This window comes from Thermobia domestica, chromosome 18 (assembly GCF_964235325.1).
Source record: "Thermobia domestica chromosome 18, izTheDome1.hap1.1, whole genome shotgun sequence".
Classification (NCBI taxonomy): Eukaryota; Metazoa; Arthropoda; class Insecta; order Zygentoma; family Lepismatidae; genus Thermobia; species Thermobia domestica.
This window is the reverse complement of record NC_137471.1, coordinates 178,898,002-178,922,865: the sequence shown is the minus strand read 5'-3', so window position 1 is coordinate 178,922,865 and position 24,864 is coordinate 178,898,002. Positions and strand designations below refer to the sequence as shown.

Genomic DNA, 24,864 nt, shown 5'->3' with positions numbered 1-24,864 from the left:
TGATAAATGGGGAAAATAACTTATTTTATATCATGTAAATATTTAATGCGATATACAATCGATTATTTCTTTGAGTTATCGTATATAATAAAGAAATTATCCTTAAAATGATCAAAATTCCACCATCCTACATTACTTATAATTACATAAACCGAAAGCCAAATAAAGGAATAAACCTTTAAAAGACAATACATAAAATAAAATCCTGTAGATTTATTGAGAATAATTACAGTAATAATGTATTAAATTTTACATTAAGTATACATTTGTAGTACACAATATATTCAATGTGAATACATAAACAAAAAGTCTATATTAATTTAAGCCTACTAATTGCATACCGTACATTATAAGTTTGAAATGTATATACACCTCATCAGTGTATCAATTTTAACAAGTTTTAATTAAATAAAAAAAATGCACACTTACTTTGTAAGAAAAGTTCGAACAGAGTTGCACCTTACAAACTCTTCCCCACACCCTAGTATTGTAGTTCAGAAGATGACTGTACCAATCACCGAAAACCAAACAGCAGAATCATGCGTTTACTTACGTCCCCCCCCCCCCTCAACACACACAAAATAAGTTAAACTATTTCTTGAAAAGTTCTCTGTCACCTTCATCTAAGAATATATTTAGCGGTACGAAATAGGTATATTATACATTACTTTAGAATCTGAAGTGTGATTTAACTGCCATAAATTAAAACTAAGCATAATATACCCGCAAATTAGCTTAAATGAGTACCATACACATCACACGAAGCGAGCTACGCCAATAAAAAAATCACAGTCAATAAGAATTAATTAGATCTTCAGTCTATATTTTTAAATTGGTGTTATGTTGACGCTATGAACTTTGGGCTTCCTATACTAAATGTCTCTATGCCAAACACTCTATATATAAAACGTTTTTCGTCGAATCTGCAAATTGAGCAAGCCGCGCGCTAATGATGGGAGGCTGATGATAGTTTATCACATAGGAAGACACTGAAATGCTAGGTGAGTCACAACACTTTCTTCCTTTTTCTGGGATTCATCCTTACTTACGGTCAAATTTGGTACCGTCTATGTAGTACCTGTGTGCGGCGTACCTTGAAATCATCTCGATTGATAGCCTCCAAACACAGTGGACTCCTAAAATAAACCAATTGTTGTAAAATTACTATTTGTAGCATGTGTGACAAAATTTAAAAACGAAAGATATCTCAGAATCAAGGTTAAGTCAAACGAAGCGTTTTATGCGGGTTTTTTATCTTATCTCAGGCTATCCAAAATACTAAAACATTGTTTCCTATACTTTTGGAAGTTATATAGTAAATATCTTAATAACTATCACTCAAATTTGGTACGCTGAATAAAGTTATAGTGTAAATATAGAATTGAAACTATGATCCAAACTTAAAATAATGATATTACAGAACACAATAAACTTAACTTAGGATGAAAATGGAAACTGTAGATGCATGAGTATTACTGAGCGAAGGAAGGAAAGTAACTCAGCTGGGTTACGAGTTTGACAGAGTTCATACACAGAAATCGTTCGGTGGTTTATATTTCCTGCTTCGACTTAAAAGATAAAGAAGATAAGCTCGCTTTAAAAAGAGTTAAAAAGAAAAAAAATTTTAAAAGATTTAATTTATTCTGAATTTTTGTTCAGTATTTGTAAATAAATAATGTAGAAAACCGACACAGAGCTTGCCCGCTGGACTCTGGTGCCCAAATCCCAACTCCGCTATATGCATGCCTGCCATAAAGTAATAGAGATATAAACTTTTTTAAAAAAGTGCAGATTAAGCCTAGCTTAATATTTACATTTTTTTTTAACGATACCTACAGTATGGCGCTAAATTCGTCGTACAAAAGCAGAGGAGTGTTTCCTGAGAGTAAAACAAACAAAAGTTCCAATAAACTTAGGGCAAGAAGCCCATCGTTCACGTGTTATAGGCTGCCGAAAACATGAAAAAATCAATTCTAAAGGTCCATAGCTCCAAAACTATGGGACCTACCAAAGTCGGGTCAAGACTTCACTTAGGAACTAATATGTGCTTTATCCAAAAATACATGTTTTAGAATCCTAAGGTACTCAAGCAACAATTTTTATGGAGGTAGTTGGAGAGTACTTTATATCATAGGCCCATAGTCAAACTCCCTCTATAAACATTGTTGTGGAAGCACCTTAGGATTCTGAAACACGCATTTTTGGATAGGGAAGTCTTGACCGGACCAAGGTAGGTCCCATAGTTTTGGAGCTATGAACCTTTAAAGTTCATTTTTTCATGATTTCAGCAGCCTATAATACATAAACGATGGAGTTTCCGCCCTATGTTTATTGGATTTTTTTTTTTTTTAACTCTCAGGAATCACCCCTCTGCTTTTGTACACCGAATTTAGCGCCATACTGTATAAATTAATAAGGTAGAAGTATATGTGATCCTTCTCACTATGCTCACTTATAGATATATCTTAAAGGCTAATGATAAATAACACCAGCCCTCTGCTCCTATACCACCCTGTGATACCGGAGCAGGACGTTTGGGCGCGAGACGTTTGGACGCAAAGCCGTATATCTAAATAGGTTAATCTACTTAAATGGGTTATAATGTACTTCAAAAATAGAAACCGGATGATTACGTACTAAAAGCCTTAAAAATAGGCATTAATATCACTAAAACTCAAAAAATAACTGCACAACGTAAAATTAAGAAGTTCGGAAAGGTTAAATTTGATCCACATTTTCTTTAAAATGCCATGGCAAACAGTCACTGAAAGTCTCAGTTGCAACAAATGCTTAATTTAGTTCTATTTTTGTGTGTGTGTGTGTGTGTGTATAGTGCAGAAAAAAATGGGTCTAATTATTTTGTTTTTAGAATGATATATCCTAATTTCAGGAAAATCGGAGACAATGACCTGCAGAAATTTTTTTCAGCATGAATCTATATTGGGCTAAAATAAAATTTGCTGTAGGCATCCCCAAAGTAAACTTCTGTGAAGTTATCTTTACAATACCTCTAACGTAAAGGATATTCATAACTTCATAGCAATTCATTACACTGCATTACTGCTTATTACTACGTATTTGCAACACAGATAATTGGAAAGGAAACAACAGTGAAATCTAATATACCTATTGAATAATTTGCTTTGTCTTATGTTACAATTACCATGACATTAACATTCCATGACGGAATTATGGGCCAAATCCAGCATTATTCTGCAATATATTATAAAGAACAGAAGTTTGTTTATTTTGGGGTGTCATTGGCTGCCTACAGTAAATTCCATTTGACCCATTCTTCCTATTTAAATGTATAGTTAGTGCCTATTTCTATGAAAATTTATTAATATTATAGTGTCTCAACTTTCTATCAATACAATAGTCTCAACTATATGGTTTAATGGGCATATCGAATAATAATAATAAAACATTCAATAAATACTCACTTCCTGAACTACCCAATACATAGCATAAAGAACAGCTATGTTCATTCCAAAACCAGCTCGTAATCATTTTTTCTGATCTCTTGGAACAGGTCAGTGCTTAATAAACATTTCTTACGTTTTGTACCATGTGTTTTAATAATCTATTATAGAAAAAGAAAATGCAAAAAATTAAAATATGTACAGTATTTTACAAATTTTAAGTCACATCTTTATAGTAACTAAAAATTAATGAGAAATGTACATTGTTTTTAACTTAAATTAGATATCTGAGTTCCAATTGAGGCAAAAATAAATAAATAAATAAATAATAAAATTGTACCATCGCCATCTCAGATATGGTTCAAACTTTTTTTTAATAGAACTAGACATGTTTTTAAGGGGCTTTTTTTTGTCGAAAAAAAAATTCCCACCAAGTAATGGGCCATCAAGGACGGGGAGTACAATTCATGAATTGTAGAAAACGTGGAAAATGGTCAAATTCGGAGCCTCACAATTCAGCAATGGAGACATATAGAGTTATAATTCTTGTTGTGGTATGCACATAGGGATATGAATAAACTATATTTTATTATAGTTTGGTTTGCGCATGCGTATCTTTAAGTACATAAATTAACAAATGAACGTAAGTTTATGTGAAAAGTCGAAGTTTATGCTTTTTTTCGAGACTTCCGGTTCGAATTTTAAATTCTGTTTTCACGGTTGGTAAGACCTAGTTACCCGCTCCTTCCCCCCCAAAAAAAAGTATCGCTTCTGTGTGCAACCGTTTTATCGCAAAAAATTCGAGAAATCGTCAAATTTTCAAAATCGTCATTTTCTCGAAAACATCATAATTTCAAATTCTTAAATTTTGTCAGATGGTTCAACTGTACATGAATAATAAACACACCAAATAGCATTCTCGACCAATGCTTCATGAATGAACTACAGCCTTTTTAAGTTAGCGAACTTTCGTTAACTTTGAAGTCACAGTTTGCAACAATGAAAGTGAAAAAAAATGCTACCGCAAAGCACCGTGTAAAATTTCAAGATAAAAATTCTATTTTACTGCATGTGGACTTCGCTTAAATTGGACTGTTATTCTGCAAAGGGAAGTTCAGAGTGATCACTGGAGAAACGAGCAAATCTCTTTTACGGGAGTGATATATTATTATGAAACAACTGACAGTTTTGCCATAATAAGCGATGACAAAACACACGATTCGGCTCGTACTCATAGCCATGAATAAGATTCTAAAAATACTCGAAGAAAAGCGAAAATATGCGTTATAGAAAAAGGTTCGAGTACGTGAAAATAAGTGTCTACAATTTAATAAACCGTTTCAGTGATTTCTGATGGTGCTGCATTCCACTTTAAAAATTGCTTTCAGATGTCCAAGATGCAGACAGGTCCGATAAAGCAGTGGCTTTTTAGTGAAACCGGCCGTGGTAAGGGTCTCTGCGACGTATTGGGGAGAGGGGGGATAAGAATGTGGCAACACGGGAAAACGAAAAACAGATTCACAGTATTAAACCAGCAGAAAAATTCGTGAGTATAGTGCAAGTACCAACTCCGGGTATTACTCTCGTCTTGTTGCCAAAAACCGAATTCGACAATTAAAAAAAAAAAAGGGGGGAAAGTGTGCGACCGGTAACTGGTATTTACCGAAGTCATCTTTGGCTTTTATGGCAGTAACGGGTCACTATGGACTAACTTCATGCTTTCCCCAAAATCGAGCTTCTGCAATTCAAAGTGTAGATTTAAGAAATTTGCAAAAATTAACTTTTGTTACATACATATATAATAACCAGTGATGGATAGCAGAAATATTATCAATAAATCAAATATTACATGAAATTGCAGTGTTCTTTGTGTTTTCAGGAGGCGCGGTGGCTCAGTGGTAGAGCGTTCACCTCCGGTGCTTGGGGTCCTTGGTTCGATCCCAGCTCGCGCCGTGTGGACTTTGTGGTGGACAAACACCGTGCTGGTGGGTTTTTCGGGGTTCTCCCGTTTCCTCCCACTTTCTTCATTCCGCCATTTCACTGATTTCTCATAATCACTGTCTCCTTTAGCCTAACCGGCATAAACGTGGGACGTAAAACTCCCAAGATTTCATTTCATTATTTTTTCTTTGTTTCCACATGCACCTTCAACAGGGTACAGGTTTCCAGAAGAGAATAAGAGAAGAGAATATAAGTGTTTTGTGACTATCGACAACGTGCTACGAGTTGTGAGTGCACCTACACCTATTGGAGCATCTGCCATGGTTACATGCTATTAGCGAAGAAGACACTAAGTAAGCAAGTAATTACTTCAGAGTGGAAAAAATCAGTGAAACTTTGTTTCGTAATCGTAATTTACACCTCAGGTTACATCGGTTTAAGAAAACGGAGAAGGGGAGGCTCATCCTATTACTTGAGAGAGCCTTTTTGATCAAAATAATAAAAAGGAGCCAGGAAAAACTTTTATTCTTTATTTAATGAATGTGAACCACAAACATCATCAAATTGTTGCACATTCATTGTTTTCAGTGTTACCAACGGTGATATTGAAGTTAATGAAACTTCGCTAACTTCAAGAGGCTGTAGTTCATTCATGAAGCATTGGTCGACAATGCTATTTGGGGTGTTTATTATTCATGTAAAGTTGAACAATTTGACAACATTTCAGGATTTTAAATTATGGTGATTTCGAGAAAGGTGATTTTTGAAAATTTGACGGTTTCTCGAATTTTTTGCGACAAGACGGTTGCACACACAAGCAATACAATTTTTTTTTCGAGAAGTGCGTAACTAGGTCTTACCAACCGTAAAATAGAATTTTAAAATTCGAACCGGAAGTGCTCGACGCAAACTTCGACTTTCGAGATAAACTTACGTTCATTTGTTAATTTATGTACCAAAAAATACGCATGCGCAAACCAAACTATAATAAAATATATTTTATATATATCCCTATGTACACTCATGTCCAAAATGATTGTCGCATATCTATAACTGTCTTGTAAGAATATAATTTGATAATGATTTTGCAGGGTACTATTAATACTGATACTACATGTATAATCGGGAAATGTATATTCGTAGTAAATTTCAGAAGAAAAGAATTACAAACCCGAAAATTAGAATGAGTAAAACAAAATGTTGCTAAATGGACAAGAAAGTTTTATTTTCGTTTTATTGTTCTTATTTACTGCTCTTTTGACATGAAATTTGCCACATACATCGTCTTTCCCGATTATACACATACTAACATTATAAGAAATACCGGACGAATTCGTTATCAAATTATATTCCTACAACATATTTATAGACATGCGACAATAATTTTTGTCATGAGTGTACATACCACAACAAGAATTATAACTATCTGTCTCCATAGCTGAAAGAAGAACAGGTTACAAATACAAAACATACCTAAAATATAAAAACTTACTCTTTTCTTTATCATAGCACTATTGTATTCTAGATTCCTCGCCCAACTAAATGAGGATTTCACTTACGAAGTATCAATAACACTAAAACTGTATTCTGTAACCATAGCCGCCCGCTGCAGGGAGCACTTGCTTTAGCAATGGATTTTCCTAATTAGTATTAAAATATGCTAATTTTTTTTTATTCACACACAACAGTTAGTGAAGTTAGCAGTGAGTTGTAATAATTGTTTTTTTACATTAAATATTATGTGGTTCTAGGTATTTGTATCCGCGTCTTTGCTTGTATGTCGGTCATTTTGCCCACTTCCCCCTGTAAAAAAATCCTGTGGGAGTTACTATGTCTACATTTCCCTTTAAAATTCGCTTATATACTACATATACATCTATATAGCAACTAATTTTTAATAAAGATGAATATATTTATCGAGAGCCGTAATTAGTATACACTACTTTAATTGGTTAGTGCATCGCATACACGACAATGACAACTAGCATATCTGAGGATGTTTCATACTGTGACCAGAAAAATTTACTTCGAAATATCCCATATTGCAGCTAATTTAATATTATATAAGCATTTCGATACTCGAAAAGAAAGATCAATTGAGACGTGTTAATTTATCCTGAATAACTGAGTCCTGCAACCAAGGAAGAGGGGTTAAAATAACTAATTGTCTATAACAGCCCAAGTACCGGGAATAATTAAGTGCAATGAGCAATTACAAAGACGAGACGGCTATTTTTACCGCAAAACTGTACAGCTGTTATTCCTTTTGCTTAATGTAACCAAGTAAGTTGGTTAACACCTTTTGACAATTTTCTTGGTAACTAAAAGTCAGAAGGTATAGCGTCATTGGCTTCCCGCACTTGGACCTGCTCGTCACTGGGGGTGTGGTAAGAGGATAGCAAATCACCAGCCACCATTCACTGCGCTGAGCGAGCCACGAGTAACCAAGCTGGCAACTCCCCATAAACGTCACTACAACTTTTCACGGGAAAGCAACGACGTTATACCTTCCGTACTATAGTAATCCAGGAAAAGGCAAAGTGTAGTATCACTGAGTACTACTCGGTTACTATTCGGCTACACGACTTCTAGCGTAGTTTTAACCGAAATTCGACTATCAGCAGCTAAGTTATCATTTAATTCTTACTCTGCACACGAAAAGAAAAAAAAATTTCATATGAACCCGTGGTCAAACGTCTATAGTTACAGGCTGCCGAAAACGTGCGAAAAGGAAATTTAGAGGTCCAGAGTTCCACTACTGTGAGACCGATCCCAGTCGAGTCAACACATTACTTAAGAGCTAGTACGTGCCCTATCCAAATATCCATATTTCAGAATCTTGCGGCACTTACACATTAATTTTTATAGAGCCAGTTGAGGATTACTCAGAAAAGTTGAAGTGCTCATAAACTGTCCATTGATACGCAAGCACCGCAGAATTCTGAAACATGGGTATCTGAATAGGGCACATACTAGTTCTTAAGTGATGTCTTCCTTGACTGCGCTCGGTCCCACACTGAAGCTATAGATTTTTAAAGTTTATTTTCTTATGTCTTCGACAGTCTATAGCTTCGAAAGTATGGACTTTTTACCACAGGCCCATATGAACTATTCCTTTGCTCTGATGTGACAAATCACCTCTGTAGGTTTGATGCTTTAAATTTTTTTACACCCTATATATATACCAGGGTTGGCTGGTTTAAACCAGCTGGTTTTTTCAAAAAAAACCAACTGGTTTAAACCAAAAAACGAAAAATGTTCGTAAAAGCGTAAGTGTTTGTAAAATCTTGATGAACACACATTTGTGGGTTATCACGTTTCACTCCCATATATTATTCGTGTTATATTCAGACCTGAATTCCCCATTCATTACTCAAAAAGATTATACTACAAAAGCAATTTTGTTTTTTTTTTAAAGTTTATAAATGTTTGTGATTTTTTTGTAGTTGTTATTATTGTTATGTAATTGCAATCAAAGAAAAATTCTAAATATTGTTTCGTTTCAATGTTTACTATTGATAAAATACTTCGAAATGCCGTACTTTGTGTGTGTGTGTGTGGGTGGGGGGGGGTCATACAGACCCCACGAGAGGCATTTAGTGAAATGAGAACTATTTTTGGTATCTATTTATGTATAAATGAGTCTGAGCCAAAGTGGACTCAAATAATTCGTATCTTTACTCACTTTTCTTACTGATATGCAAATTAAGTCGTTGTATTTCTTTAATTTGGACCAATAAAAGTCATTGTTAACTAACTTGAACTAAGGTAGTTCTGTACTCCGTAGTACTTAGAAATTGTCCATATGTAATTCTCTATAATAGTTTTACTTGTGCAACTGTTTATCTTTTTGCTCTTCCGAAATTACTCTTGACAATTATATCAAGAAGAATGTAAAGATCAGTTCAACGTATTTTTATCAGGATTCCTTCGTGAGTGAGTCGGCAGACGTATCGCATTTGTGGCCAATTAGTCCTGGTTCCGAGTTCAAATGGAGGACAATTTCTCTCGGATGTAACTCGAGAAGCGGTTTTTATTCCGCTTTAAGCTTATGTGACTCCTTCCAGCATAACCCGGTTGTTGCATAATAACATCAGGATGAAAAAAAAACTTATTTCTGTCCATATATGATATGAATATATAGAGCAAATTATTTAAACCAAACAAACCTGGTTTAAACCAAAAAACCGTTTTTTTTTTCAATAAAAACCATGGTTTTTGCCAACCCTGATATATACTAATACAAAGAAACGTGGAGAAAGTTATATTGTTTACTGACATAACCAAGACATACGGTTAGTGACATAACCAAGAAGGCAGCAATCTTCTAGAACACAGGAACGTCTTCCCATTTAGCTGTAATAAAAACAGAAAACAACGTGCCCTGCGGGGCACTAACCCGTCTCCACTCGCTAACGCTCACTCGGCATTATTATGTTAATTAAATGTAAAACTTTGGTAAAGAAAGAAACCAATTATTACACTTTTAGCCAAAGCTCACGCTCACGCCTCAAGCTGCGGCTCACGCTCATCACGTTGTTCATCATAAACTCGCACAGCCTAGGATCGAACTAGGGATGCTGATGAAAGAAATGGTGAAAAGAAAATGTGGAGGGAAAAAGAAAACTCACGCTCATCACGTTGTCCATCATAAACTCACATACTCTAGGATCGAACTAGGTGCATTGAGAGATCTACTATTTAATACCGTGCCTACAGTCCCTCCACCCCCCAATTTCACACTCAGTTGAATAAACTGTGTCTGTGTAACGTAATTAACTGACAAATTACACTTGTTCTAATAAAAAAAGAAGAAATGAATATCGTAATCTAAAAATACATAGTACTGCCCGCTGATCTAGTTACTAGTGTGTGTGCATTTCGGGCACGTAGTCTCACGTTCGATTCCCTGCGGGAGAGTACAAAAATGTAATTTCTTAATTATTTACGTTCATTCTTCATCCATCTCGTTTAGCATAAAGAGTATAACTATGGAACGTTATCTCAACATACATAGTTCACTCACCTTTTCTTTATCATGATCCCTTTCTATTTTTAGAGCTTGTCTTTCTTGCTTCAGCTTACATTCCATTTCTTCTTTCGACGTCTTAAGATCCCTCATGTTGCATTCCAGCACTTTGTTCATCGCATGACAACTAGCTAGTTCCATTTCCGCTGTTTCTAACCTTTCAGCTAAAACTGAAAATATAATAATAAAAATAAATATTATCATTTCCCTAAATTTGCTTTCTATATAAATATGTAAGAATTCTCAAGGAAATATTGTGACCTGCTTACCCAACGCACCAGAAGTAAGCATTCTACAAATGAACCACCGTGATCCCCACGTCTTCTTTAGACTATATGGCATAAGCGTTAAGATATAAAACAAACGTTTCATTTGAAGTTTTACAACCCCAAGCAATAAAATTATTTCCGCCAGTTGAAGAAAGACACACGCAGCGTTTTCATCTTAACTTTTACGATAATTAACAGAACAAACGAAAAACAAATAAACAAATGCCGATCGAGTCGAATTGTAGAAGATTCGCTACGCTCGTTTCTATAATTAACAACTAAAACCACGATGCGTAACTAGATCAAACACAACAATAACTTGTCATCACTTATGGAAATTCCCTTTCTTGTATATATATATATATATATATATATATATATATATATATATATATATATAAATATATATATAAATAAATAAAAAGAACAGCCCGTTCTGCATTGTTACTACGCCTATATCTGTATTTTGACTTGTTAATTTTATTCAGCATAGTAACAGAACTCAAAGTGAAAGACAATATACGCCAGATAACAAGTAAAAGTATAAAGTACTGTCCTAGCTCCACATACTCAAATTCATTACATTTCAAATCTTTGATCAGTAAATTCAGTCTCAGCAACTAAAGTATTTCTTACGGGAAGAGTTATATTACTGGGCGAAAGACACTTTAGAAAGGCTTACTTGTTACGGGTGTAAATATGCGTTCAAAGGAATGCCATTGAAACGGTTGTGATATAAACACCAACCAACATGGGTATGTGGTTGCCCCTAAAAACTACAAATGCTACATAACCGAGTCAGGACAGGAGCGCAACAAGGAATGGGGCAGCGTGAAGTTGCGTCCGTAAGGAATAAGTGCGTCAGCGAGGGTGCGTATGCGCGTAAGCTAATGATTACGTAAAGACTAAAATCATCATATATTGTTATTAATTACCAGGGTTGGCCAAAACCATGGTTTTTATTGAAAAAAACTTTTTGGGGGGGGGAGGTTTAAACTTTTTTTTTGTTCGTTTGTTTAAACCAGTTTTTTGGTTTAAATAATTTACTCTATGTATTCATATTAAATATGGACAGAAATTAGTTTGTTTCCCCTTGGTGTTATTATGCAACAACAAGGTTATGCTGGAAGGGGTCACAAGCTTAAAGCGGAATCCAAACCGCTTCTCGACTTACATCCAAGAGAAATTGTCTATTTGGACACGAAACCGGGACTAATTGGTCACAAATGCGATTGCCGACTCACTCACGAAGGACTTCTGATAAAAATACGTGGTACTGATCTTTACATGGTCCTACTTGTTAATATAATTGTCAAGAGTAATTTCAGAAGGACAAAAAGACAAACAGTTACACAAGTAAAAACATTATACCTAGAATTATATATAAATCGGGAAACTCCCGCCTTAGCCATTAGGAAAATTCTGTTATTACTTTACATGTATCTGTATGTAAAATTTTAAGGTCAACGGATCATAATCACTACGCTAAAATTGAGGTATTAAATTAAAAATTTGGTATGTATATATCATTCAATAAAATTAAAACCAAGTCAAATCCAAGCTGATGTTGGAAGCTACGTAGGCACTTGATAAATTGGGCAATTTCTATCAATATATTTAAGCAACCTTGGCTTCTTTATAAAACAACAGGCATTCATTCAAGTAGAAATATATCATTTGGTTTCATTTCGTATGTTTAGGCTTAACATCCTTATGAAATACCAAGTTTATCACGGAGAGGACTCCTGCTTAGAGGGACACCTCGAATCGCTACTTGGTTTACACTTGAAAGATGGGTTGTGGTTCGACCGAGAATTAAACACGGGACCCCTTGATTAAAGGGTGGAAAGTAGATAAAAGTAATGCGGATGATTTGATATGTGGAAACGTCACCATGAAGTTCACACGATTTAAAGCATTTTTCGTTTTTTTTTTTCTTGGTTTAAACCAGTTGTTTTTTTAAAAAAAACCAGCTGGTTTAAACCAGCCAACCCTGTTAATTATACACTGCTCTCCTGAAATAAAAGTAGTACTCCTTTTGTAAATTTTGCAAATCTCTACGGACCTAAAATAGTACATTCCCACGTAAATGTAAACTAAAACAAATACATTACAATACAAATTAAAATCAAATTGTATAACCTCTACTGTTACAAAAAATACATCCGCTCGTTCTGCCATAAATTACTACAGCACTCATCCCGGAAAGTTAAAATTTGACTCTGTTCAAGAATGTATATAAGTAATCAAAATATAAGGAATGTGAATATGGATGAAATAATCAGATGAAAATCGTAATCTGACGTGTAAGTTTTAAAACGTAATTCAAAGCGGGTGGAAAAAATCATGATTTTTTTTAAAAAAAATCATTTTTGATGATTTTTTTGATTTAAATCAAATCTTTCTCCTCGAATAATACAACTCGCGAACTGAAGAAAAAGCATTACAAATTAGTATTAAATGCCAATTATGCAATTTAAGTGAAAGTATTGGGGTTGAATTTTGAAATAATCCCCAATCGTTAACCTATATCAATCCCAAACAATGTTTCTTAGCTTTAAATTATGGCTTTTTTTTTTTTTTTTTGGTAAATTATAGACTTTTAGTCAAGCATCATCCCTATTTATCCTAGGATGATGGTTCATACCTCATTCTCTTCAGAATAGAACAGCCTTTAAAACGGTAACACTCACATTTTCCCTATCATGTCCCTGAAGCGGAAAATTTTGAGAGATGTCGGGATTTTTTCTGATTTTTTTTTTTCAAATTTTGATCCCCTCTGGACTCCCTTGTGTTAACGCACAGATCTCAAAATCAACTGTTAAACACTAAGGGTGTACTAAATGTGTATAAAATTTCAAGCTTCTATCTTGAATAATAAGGGCGGGAAAAATATTTAACAATGAGCTAAGAACATCCTCACCATACCCCAGATGACACGGGTGTAATATAAAAAATTCCTCAGACATCTTATTTATCCTAGAATAAAACAGTTTTAAACGGTACCATTCAAATGTGTCCATCGTGTAGGCTATCTGGGGCTGGAAAATCACGAAAAAACGGATTTTCTGTTAAGAAATATCCCCCTTTTTTTTTTTTTTACCCCTCTGTACCGCCTGTGTTTAAAGGCAACAATCTGAAACAAATCTAAAAAATACTAAGGGGTGAAGTGAATGAGTGTCCAAAATTTCAAACTTCAAGATACAAAAGTAAGCCCGCGAAAAATAATATCCCCGAATACCCCAGATTTCCGTATAAAACATGATCTCAGGTAACAGTTTACTGAAACATCCCTATTTATCCTAAGATCATGGTTCGTACATCATTCTCTTCGGAACAGAACAGCCTTTCAGATGGTACCATTCATATATCTCCATCTTAGGCGGGTAAATCGCGAAGAAAGCTACTTTTTGTTAAAAATATCCTTTTTTTTTTTTTTTTTACATTTTCGCCCCTCTGGACCCTCCTGTTTTCACGCAGAGATCTGAAATCATCTGAAAAATACTAAGGGTGCACTGAACGAGTGTGCAGAATTTCAGTATTCTGAATGCAAAATGTAGGCCCGCCAAAAAATAATAAAAATAGACACAAAAAATCTTTTTTTTTTTAATTTATGACGTCCTCACATCCTATGTCTCGTCGCAGAGATAAGTGAAAGCATATGTAACGTGCTGTACAATTCCTTCAATCTTGAAAAAACAAAGTAAAAAGCTTTATTGGTACTTTTTTAATCGAATAATAAAGATTTTATCCTATCACCTAAAAATAGGTGATATAATTTAAAAGTTTAAGCGTTAAGGAAAAAGTACAGCAACGTTTATTAAAGTGACACTTTTTTCCTCAAAAGTCACTGATATTTGGCAGGGGCATATTTTAAAGGAAATTGTAACTAGCTTGCGGCACGAAATACATAAATTTTGCCTAAAGTTATAAAGTCTAAACAAAACAACAACAAAAAAAAAAAAAAAAAAAAAAAAATCGGAGAGGGATAGGACACTTCTAAATACGCCGTATTATCTGGGAACAAATATATAGACGCACACACAAAAGAATCTTCGTCTTAAATGTCGATGGTGATTTCCCCGTTGGAATAGCTAACGATTTACAATATAAACCCTATGTTACGAAGAGAAGAAAACAGGATTGCCCTGTTACCCGTTCAAAACGGGATTTTCCCTAATCATCCTCTGCATGACACTTGTTTTCAAAGCTGTACATACTGTACATTTGAGTCTCATTGTATTATGATTATCATCTTCCATAAAATCGGAATAACAGAACAGAAACGGGACTTTACTTATTTTCACTTTAAATTATTTCGGAATTTGATTTAAATCAACGATTTTTATTTAAAAAATCAAGTGATTTAAATCAGACTGATTTAAATCAATCCACCCTGATTCAAAGTATACGCTTGTATTTACATACTGCACAAAGAAGCCACCATGAACTCAAGTTATGAAGGCAATGTTCCAGTAAAAGACAACTTCTTAATTGCTTCTTATATGCGAGAATAAACCATTAAAATGTACAGGAGAAATATGTAAATTGTTCTATTTTTCAATATCACTCTTTACTCGCAGTCGCACCTGCACTTTGCTGCCTCCTCTACCTTTACCGTTCTGATTCAGACAGCACTAGTGCTTGCTAGTTCCCACATAGCACGGGTCATTTTGAACTGTAGCATGGTGTATATCCGAACTCTACGACACTATATTTATTCGCACAAAGCTAAAGCCTTCCTAGACTGAATCTGCTTCGAGAAATGTAGCTCTTCACTTTGAAAATACTCTCTAAGCTAGTAAAGAGTGAATTTTCCGATTAAATAAGTTAACATAAATATTGGCAGTATCTGACCTAAAATAGAATAGCGCAGTATACGTTAATACATTACTGCTGCTGTATTCTGACAACTCATCTCTATTTTGGGTTAGTTTATCCTCCCCCCCCCCCCCAAAAAAAAAAGGAAATTTACCAGATCTTTCAGTGTTAAGCAGATTTAGGTAATAGTATACAACAGCTCCTCATCGTGTTCCGTACTCGAGGATAGTTCTTACTCTTGCACCACGTACAGAAATGGTGGTATGTCATGTACAAGTGGTAATAGAACACATAATAAACCCAGATCATGTTGTACTCACACTGGAACATGCAGTATGAGTACACCGTGATCTGCGTTTCTTATGTGTGCTATTACAACTTCTACATGAAATACCATCACGTTTGTACGTAATGCAACAGTAAGAACTATCCACGAGCACAAGACATGCAATATGCGTTCAAGTCCCTTCTCCCTCCACACACACATAGTGAAATATAAAGTACAAGGGCACTACAGAGGCGCACATAAAGTGCACCGTACTCGAGGATAGTTCAAACTCTTGCACCACGTATAGAAATGGTGGTATGTCATGTACAAGTTTCAGTCGATAAGTAAATGAAAATCGCTTTGTTACCCCATTTTCAAGTTGCTAGGTCCTCAATGAATAATCCGTAAAATACTGAACTTACTGAGTCCTCGGAAAATGATGAGGACCTGTTGTAGGGCCTATACTATATCCCAGATTTATTCTGTACATTACGATTAATTTTATTCTCGCCTTATGTAATTGACCCCACATTTTATTACCCAAGCCTGGCCCTTACAATCAGGAACCTTAAATTAGAACAGAAAAGACGGTGCAGTTTTACTATACGGATCCACAGATTGTAAAATGTACAGAAAAATTTTGGAAAGTGTTTAATTTGCCCATTTTATGTTGAGAACAGAACCCAACGAATCCCTGGGGGGGGGGGAGCTTCTAACCTTTCTACTGCTACTCCTACTACTGCATACACTATGGATCCGGATAGTAAAACTGCACGGAATAGACTAATCTATAGTTTGCTTTCTCAGACTCATTGCACACTCATTTCAGTTTACATTAACTTTACACTTTATGCTCACAAGATACTTTATCGAAAATATCTCCAACGTCGATATCTACCTTCCTCTGCTGATGGTTCTTCCTTTTTCTTTTTCCGTAATTGTCTTTGGCCATCACTTCCCCTTTCCTTGTATTTAAGAGGTCGAATGTGTCGTCAAAATTTAGCTTTGTGGCTATAGGTCTATTCGGAAAAGTATTTTCAGTATCTACATAGCTTCTGAATCGATCCATTAACTTCCCTATAGATCTCGTATCAGAAGTCGGAGAATACATGATTCCTTCTTTTAGATAACTCTTCGCTTCACACAACTTAACGTGATAGTATTTAAGCTTCATACATTATTTTCCTGTACTTTACTTCGCCGGATAATAATTGGTAGGCTACAGTATAAATCCTGCATAAAACTTAGAATAAAATTTTTAAAATTTGAAAAAATACACACGCACGAGAAACATACGAAAATTCCAATGATGCCAGGCCGGCAAGGAACATTCCTTTATATTGTATCTCAATCTCCACTAATAATTAAATTCGTATTTCAGGATCAGCCCATGTTTCAACTGAAAATATCACAGCATACATAAATAGCCCATTTTATGTCGTGAACAGAACTATACCAACCTCTGCGTGACTTAAAAGCCGGTCAAATGAAACAGTACTTTTGCGTTGCTTTAACGCAAATCGGTATGAAAAGTGGCTCCAAGACTAAACGTCCTATGGAGAGTCAATTTGGAACCTATTTTGTTTTCTATATCATGTATGTAAAACATTTTTAGTATTGCTTCCAAAATATTTTCTCTCTCAACATTAAAAACATATTACATTACATTCAACACAATATTTCTAGTACAATTTGTGAAAATTTTCGCTACATTTTTTTCCTGCTATCGTTCTAAAAATGTATTTCCTGTACTTCATAAAATGTTTTCCAAACATTTTTTGAAAATGTTTCTGGTAAATATTTGGAATACTTCTCAGGTATAACAAGGAATATATTTTCTCCAGTAACGAAAGAGTATATTCTGAAAACAATGTAAAAATGTTTCTATAATATATCAGAAAATGTGGTTCAATAAAAACACAATATATTTTCCAAAACATAACGGAAAACATTTTCTATTCATTTTTAATATATTTTCCTTTCCTTGTTTTAAAGTTTTATATTCAAAATTCGATAAAATATTCTGGAAATAATACTAAAATATTGGTCGGAAATGCTTCATTTAAGTTATATGAGCAGATTACCAAAATACTTTTGTAAAAAATTAAGTAAACCTTTTTAAAATATTTCTAAAAAATATTTCTTATATTACGAAAGAATTTATTTTTAAAATATTCTAAACGTTTTTAAAAATATATATTCAATATGTTTTCTCGTAAACATAGAAAATATTGTTAATAACGTATTAGAAAACATTTTTTTAAATATATGGAATATATTTCATTTCATGGTTTTCCGTATCATATATGGAAAATATTTTTAGTATCATTTCGAAAATATTTCCCCTCTGAACAGTGAAAACATATTACAATACATCCAAAACAATATTTCTAATATATTTTGTGAATATTTTCCTGGATTTACTTTGTGGCAAGCATTCTCAAAATGTACTCTCGGTAATTTCTAAAATGTTTTACAAACATTTGTGAGAAAATATTTTCGGGAAATATTCGGAATACATTAGGGAAACCAGAATGGAAATCTCCAGAGAAGGAAAACCTTTTGCAAATCAAGGAAAATATTTTCTTTGGTTGAGGAAATATTCCTTGCTGTGTGGGGAACGAGAACAATGATTCTAGGTATAAGACGGCTTTAAGTATAATTAACATGTTATTGTTACATGAAAATTTGTTTCCTAACGTTTAGCTGATCCATTTAATAAAATTATGATATTTGATATGAAAACAAAAAGTATGTTCATGTAAATTATATCCTCGCTCAAACCAAATTCGTGATCCCCACACACCTTTATGGGTTCAGCAAGGGCATTTTGTTTTGGTACCATCCTTCTTTCTACCAACGGATGGCTCTGGCATCCCAATAATGGTTATTTTGCTTAACAAGTCGCTCAGCACCTTTGTGTGTGTGTGAGAGAGGTTATTATTCCTTCGTCCATTTCTTTAACTAAGTTATCACTGAAGGAGGAAAAGATGATGCTGATTCACGTGTTGTGTTTTGAATGATTAGTTATTGTATTTGTGTAAGCAACGCGTAAATATTGGATACAAGGCAGCATTCTTGCTCTTTATAATGAGGGTATTTCTCTAAGGGAAACCTCATGTGGAAATATGTAAACCAAACTAAAGTGTCGAAACCTAACACAAAACAAGAAATGCAGGAACAAAGTATATTAGATAGCCGCACAAGAAAAAAAGAACATATCAGCAAAAACCGATAGAAAAATTAAAACCTTAACCAAAGAATAACATATTAAGCTTACGTCAAGTGGCTGTGAATGTATAGAGTTGGGATTTAAATTAGGTCATGATTAGTGATGGATAAATTCCAGGGAAGATATTTTCCGGGAATATTCCCAAAAATGGAAATATTCCAGGAATTTATGTACAAACGGAAAGAAAATTTCATTCTATTGCTATATAGTGATTTGAAAATAATATTCGTTTTTATCACAGTATACTTAATACTGTTGTCTCCAGAGGATTCTTTAAAGTGTATATTCTGAACCGTATTATGTTTTTTATTATTATTTTATTCTATTTAAAAACTACGCTTAAACATGTGCTTACTTACTATATGTCTTACTAAGTAAACATGTACTAGGGAAACATTTGGTATAGAAAATCTACATACTTTTACACTGCTGAAACAGTTATAAATGTATATGTACGTGGGTTTTGTAAACTTGACCCTACTACTAATATTATAATCATAGAAATTCTCAGACGTTATAAACAAATTAGGTTGGTAACTGCCAGAAAACATGAAAATTTCGTAAGGTTGGCATTGTATGGGATGGCATATATACGAAAAGTTGATTTGAGGTACACTGTGCTTTGTTGCTGTGTTCTTACTGTGTACTATAAATCTCTAATTTAAGAAGATATGCTATTTGGAACAATATTACAAGAATCCATCAACAAAGCTTGGTAAATGAATATACCATAAAACGAAGCAAACAAATCCTACTTAACACAGGTCCGGAAACAAAGATACTTATTAAATATCCTGAGAAGCAACCCTAATTTTTTTATGTAAACATTACATTTTATAATTGTACGTATATGTAACTACAGAGATTTCTTTATTCAATATTCGATTCTTTCTCACAGAGCGAAATTCGAATCAGGGACAGCAGACAGATCGACATCTATTGCTGACTGTAGTTCGGAGTGTATTGACAGTATTTCAATTCTCTATCTACTGAATTACTAGATTACTTACAAACTTTACAAATTATTACGTTGTTACTTTCTAGTGTAAATGGAAATGGAATTTTAAAAATCATGTAATTAGTTATATAAAATACAATCAACAAATTACTATTTTTTGAACCTCCAAATTATTTAAAACCTAAATCTAACTGATAATAAAGTAATTAGTCACTTCGTTCTTATAATTTGGAAAAGAAAGTAAAGAAACAGAAGTAAATTCCTTCTCGGGTATTTATATGCCAGTGAAAATTCCCATTTTTTCCCTTTCCACCGGGAATATTTCCACTGCCTATCACTAATCATGACATTAGTTAGAAGATCGAAATCTCGACGACTTACAAGGAAATCCCTTCTAAAAAAAAAAAAGTAATGTGATGATGAAACACAAGGGAAACAATGTGAGTTTGTGTAAATGTATGGTGCGTGGTAAAGGAATGTTGTAACTATGTGATTCTTTTCGATACGGAGATGTGAAACTGTAATTGGGAAAGCGCAAAGAATTAACGAAGAATTTGGTCCACTTCTTTTTTTTTTTTTTTTTTTTTTTTCCTTTAAAGTGTTATCCTATGAAATTTTGAATTGCAATTTGAAATTGTTCAATGCACCAAAAAATGATTAAGGATATTAAACAGAAAATCATTTCTGCTGCTTTGACTATTTCTTATGACTAAATTTAACTTTCCTTTAACCAAATGATAATGTGTCATGTCGCGGGTCTTATAAAAAATAACTGGTTTACAAAAATGATTAGTCTCAGGCCTTCTAATTCAAAAATAATTAACACTAACAACACTTTGTTTATATTGGAAGAGGAAACTAACGAAAAGGACTTTCGACAACAAAACACAAGTGATACAATTAATTCGGACCACATGCATCCATAGGATTGAGAGCGACAACTGTCAGACTCTTGTATACTAGATTCTAGGAAGTCTTGCAGCAGCGAAGATCAAAATATTAAGTACACGGAACTGGTAGAAAAACGTGTCAAGAACATTGTCAAATATACGTTGCAGATTAGAATTGAACATTATTTTTACTTTACGTATTGTATATTAGGTTTTGCGTTTATTTAGTGTAAATATATTCGTGATTTTTGCTCTACTTGATATTGTATGCTAGTTGTATTTGCTTCGTAGCTATTACTTTTATAGAATAGTATAATTTTCAACTGAAGTATTAGCATAAGTTTAGTTTGTAACGAAGTAAAGCTATGAGTTAGGCGAGTAATGTACTGGAAAATAAATGTGAATAGTGATCAAAACTAGGGTGACCAGGTTCTGACAAGGGAAAAGTAGGACACAAATATAAAATAATTGTATATGATATCATATTGTGTCGGAAATATTCATGTTCTTATTTCATTTTACATTAACCTTAAGTCAATAATTAATTTTAGTCAAAAAATAAATTATAAAATGTACTCAACAAAAAATATTGATGAAATTAATCATAATTACAAAACTGTCATGAATGACAAATAGAAGATTAATGAAACAATTTAAATCAATTTGATGAAGTATCGTAAAGGACTAGCTTTAATGACAAAGAAAATCTAAGTATGTTAAAGCATAACATTTGTGTTTCATCTTGATGGCTATTTACCGGTCACCTTGCAAACTACTTCCAAAAATGTTAACAAATTAGTTTCAATATAGTTGTTCTTGGGCAATCAGCCAGGTGAATTCCAAGTCGTCCAACGTTTTGAAAATTGGGAACATACTTTTTGTCTTTAGGGTAAGGTATGAGAAAAAAACACAAGCTTTTATTATATAGGTGATGGCAGAGGTTGACTGGTCAATGATGACGTGCAATCAGCATCAGTCTACTTACGATTTGAAAGTTGAGAATCAGATTGAAACGTTAAAGTTAGATCAAAACATTTTAAAAAAGCACATTTTTGTACTTTCTAAGCGTGTTCGTAACACGCAGGGCATCTCTTTGAAAAACAGTAGTGTACTGCAAAGATCAGTGCGTTTGGTCACCCTAATCGAAACGGAAACGAAATAAATAAATGAAACGAGTCAAAGTTAAGTCCAATTTTGCGAATTTGTAATCATTTATCGCTTTTCGTAAAGTTTTGTGTTAAAAATTGTTTCAAAAAGCTATTGCAGAGAAAAGTTGCAGACTTTCCGAAACAACTCTTTTCCTATCGCAAGACATTTCGCTGGTGTCGTAATTGCATGGACATTTTTAAAAGATATCCAAATTTGCAAATATATAGATCTCTGCAAACACAAAAGGATCGCCACATCCAGTTAGTAGTGAGTAAAATTCGGACTGCACTTTTCCTTTCCTCATACTCTCTGACTTGTGCTCATACAAAATCTATTATCGTTTTGAAGTACACTCTCAGTTTCCTGCTTAGGTTAAATTACATAATAGAAAATTATATCAATGTACAGATCATTCAGAAGGAAGAACAAATACTTTAAATCGAACTTTGAGCAAATGTCAGATTTTCAATACTGAAAATATATTACAATTTACAAGGAAAAGTCAACTTTTCCAGTTCTCATTTTTGATAAAATATGAATTTTGTTTCAATACTAAACATCTCATAACTTTTACTCTAAAGGAGATGGATCGATAACACAAATGCATTATGGAAGATTTTCAAGATTAGGAATATCGGAGGAAACAGGATTATCAAGAGGAAACCCACGGACACTATGTTGGACACCGAAAAATTACTTGCCAGAAGATAGAAACCGAGAACCCCATGCACCAGAAGTAAGCGCTCAACCACTGATTTACTATATCTTGCAATTTAATTTTAGGGAAATAAGGAAAAACGCTTCTGAACACGTTAGTATTGTGTTGTTCTGTTGTGTTGCATTTTAGTATTGAATATAAGCATAAGCTTTGTAATCTAGGCTCAGCGATTTACCTTATCAATAAACAGGAAGAATAATCCAAAAATTTGTATTTTACTGAACGCTTTTGGGGATAAGAATCAAATGCCTGACTCTTGTAAATAAATCAAGAAATCTAATTTGTTTATCTTTTCTGACTGTATATATGAGTACATAAAAAACGCCACATGCCTCACCAACTGCCTTATCGTGATGCATGGTGCTTAACAGAAACACTGCCTTCTTTCTCTTTTGCACTTAGCTGACCATAGTGACATTTAGCTTGAATGCACACATTGATGAATCTGCTCCTCTACGAGATGAGGCTCTCATTTCAATTGGAATATCATATTTGTTTTACCTTAGTGTTCCCATAATCGTAAGTCACTATTGTAGCTTATACTCAGCCACATCAACGGGGCCGCGGTGGCTCAGTGGTAGAGCGTTCACCTCTGGTGCTTGGGGTCCCGGGTTCGATCCCAGCCCCCGCCAAGTGAACTTTGTGGTGGACAAACACCGTGTGCGTGGGTTTTCTCGGGGTTCTCCCGTTTCCTCCCACTTTCTTCATTCCACCGTTTCATTCATTACTCATCATCACCGTCTCCCTTAGCCTAACCGTCATAATCGTGGGACGTAAAACTCAAAGATTTCATTTTTTTTTAGCCACATCAACACTATTAAAGAAATTATCTATAGTAATAATTCATGAAGTTCCAGAAACGGTTTTGCAGAGCTCTTTGACCACAGTCATTCCCAGATTACATTTCAACTGGTTTCTTTCGGTTTTCTTCCTGTGTAAACAAAACCAAAAATATATGATGATTGAGCGTCGTATAACCAAAATATTTTATTACGTTCTTTCAAGGTTTCCGCGATGTGTATTGAACGAACCCACATCTACCTCCAAATGGCACTATCTGTTGATCTACAGTAAGTTCTTCACACGGAACAATCACTTTTCTAGTTTCACAGAAATATTTCCCACACAAAACAAATACATGCCAGTTTATCATTTTCAAGACGGATTTGACCTGTACGTTTATCGTCAAATCGTAAGGCTTTCTTTATATCTTCAAACCTGTTGACAGACATAGTGGCTTTGAACATTGGTTTGACTTCATAGAGAGGAACAGTTCCCTGATTGGCACATCCCTGCTGGTAACTAAATGCCAAGAAAAGCATTCATTCCGTCCAGACTATCATTTCTCCACGCTTTTCGTTTCAATGTGGCTACCCTTCTTCCCTCGAGTTTTCTATAGTGTAAAATTTCATTAATGATTTCCTTTTAAATGAAACAGTCAAACGCATCTTTGCACGTATTGTTTTTACCTTGTTTGAAATACCTGGAGAAAAATTCATTATATTTTGTGCTGGAGTCCGTGATGATCTAGGATCTTCTTTTAGTTTTTACAAATTGTGTCGTTTGGACTAAAAAGTGTATAGGAATCACTAATAGATGAATCATCATAATTAGCTTCATTCATTCTTACTGGTGCTTTCAGAGCGTAATGACGTATCGAAATATTCATTTACACTTCCTTGATGAACTGTATTATTGGGTTCTTCTCCTTCAGACTCCTCAGTACTACTGTTTGACGGTACACTATCATCATGGCACTCATTTACAAAGCGGGCAAAATCATCTTCATACACTCCCTTGGTAGTTGATCTTCCACTAGGCGTACATGCTATTTTGTTCTGAAACTGAGAACTAACACAAATTGCAGACCAATGTAACAGGGCGTTGGAGATCGCACCTCGTGAAAATATAAAAGCAAGTGGAAGATTATATATAAGTTAGCAAAAAAACTCTAAGCAAATGGTTGGTAGAAAAAACCTAATATACAAATGATTGATAGCAACTTGCATATGAATTGCAGCACCATCTACTGTACATAAAATAAGCAACTATAAATAAGACTAACTGCAAATAAGCACAATAATAATAAAAAGAAGTAACTAAATAACACCTTCATTTAGAACGAATTTTACTTACAAAAGTGTGTCAAATAATTCGTACGCCATTA

The 24,864-nt window shown here is 34.1% G+C and overlaps 1 long non-coding RNA gene across 2 annotated transcripts; it reads right to left on the bottom strand.

The window, feature by feature from the left end:
• Positions 1 to 961: 961 nt before the first annotated feature.
• Positions 962 to 17,226, bottom strand: LOC145674917 (uncharacterized). 2 transcript variants are annotated; one of them, XR_014129070.1, is made up of 4 exons: positions 16,649 to 17,226; positions 10,390 to 10,562; positions 3,444 to 3,583; positions 962 to 1,136 (listed from the first exon to the last, which is right to left on the bottom strand). It is a non-coding gene; the product is annotated as an uncharacterized LOC145674917 (long non-coding RNA). The 2 variants fall into 2 exon arrangements; XR_014129071.1 differs by having other exon boundaries at positions 10,390 to 10,556.
• Between the last annotated feature and the right edge of the window lie 7,638 nt (positions 17,227 to 24,864).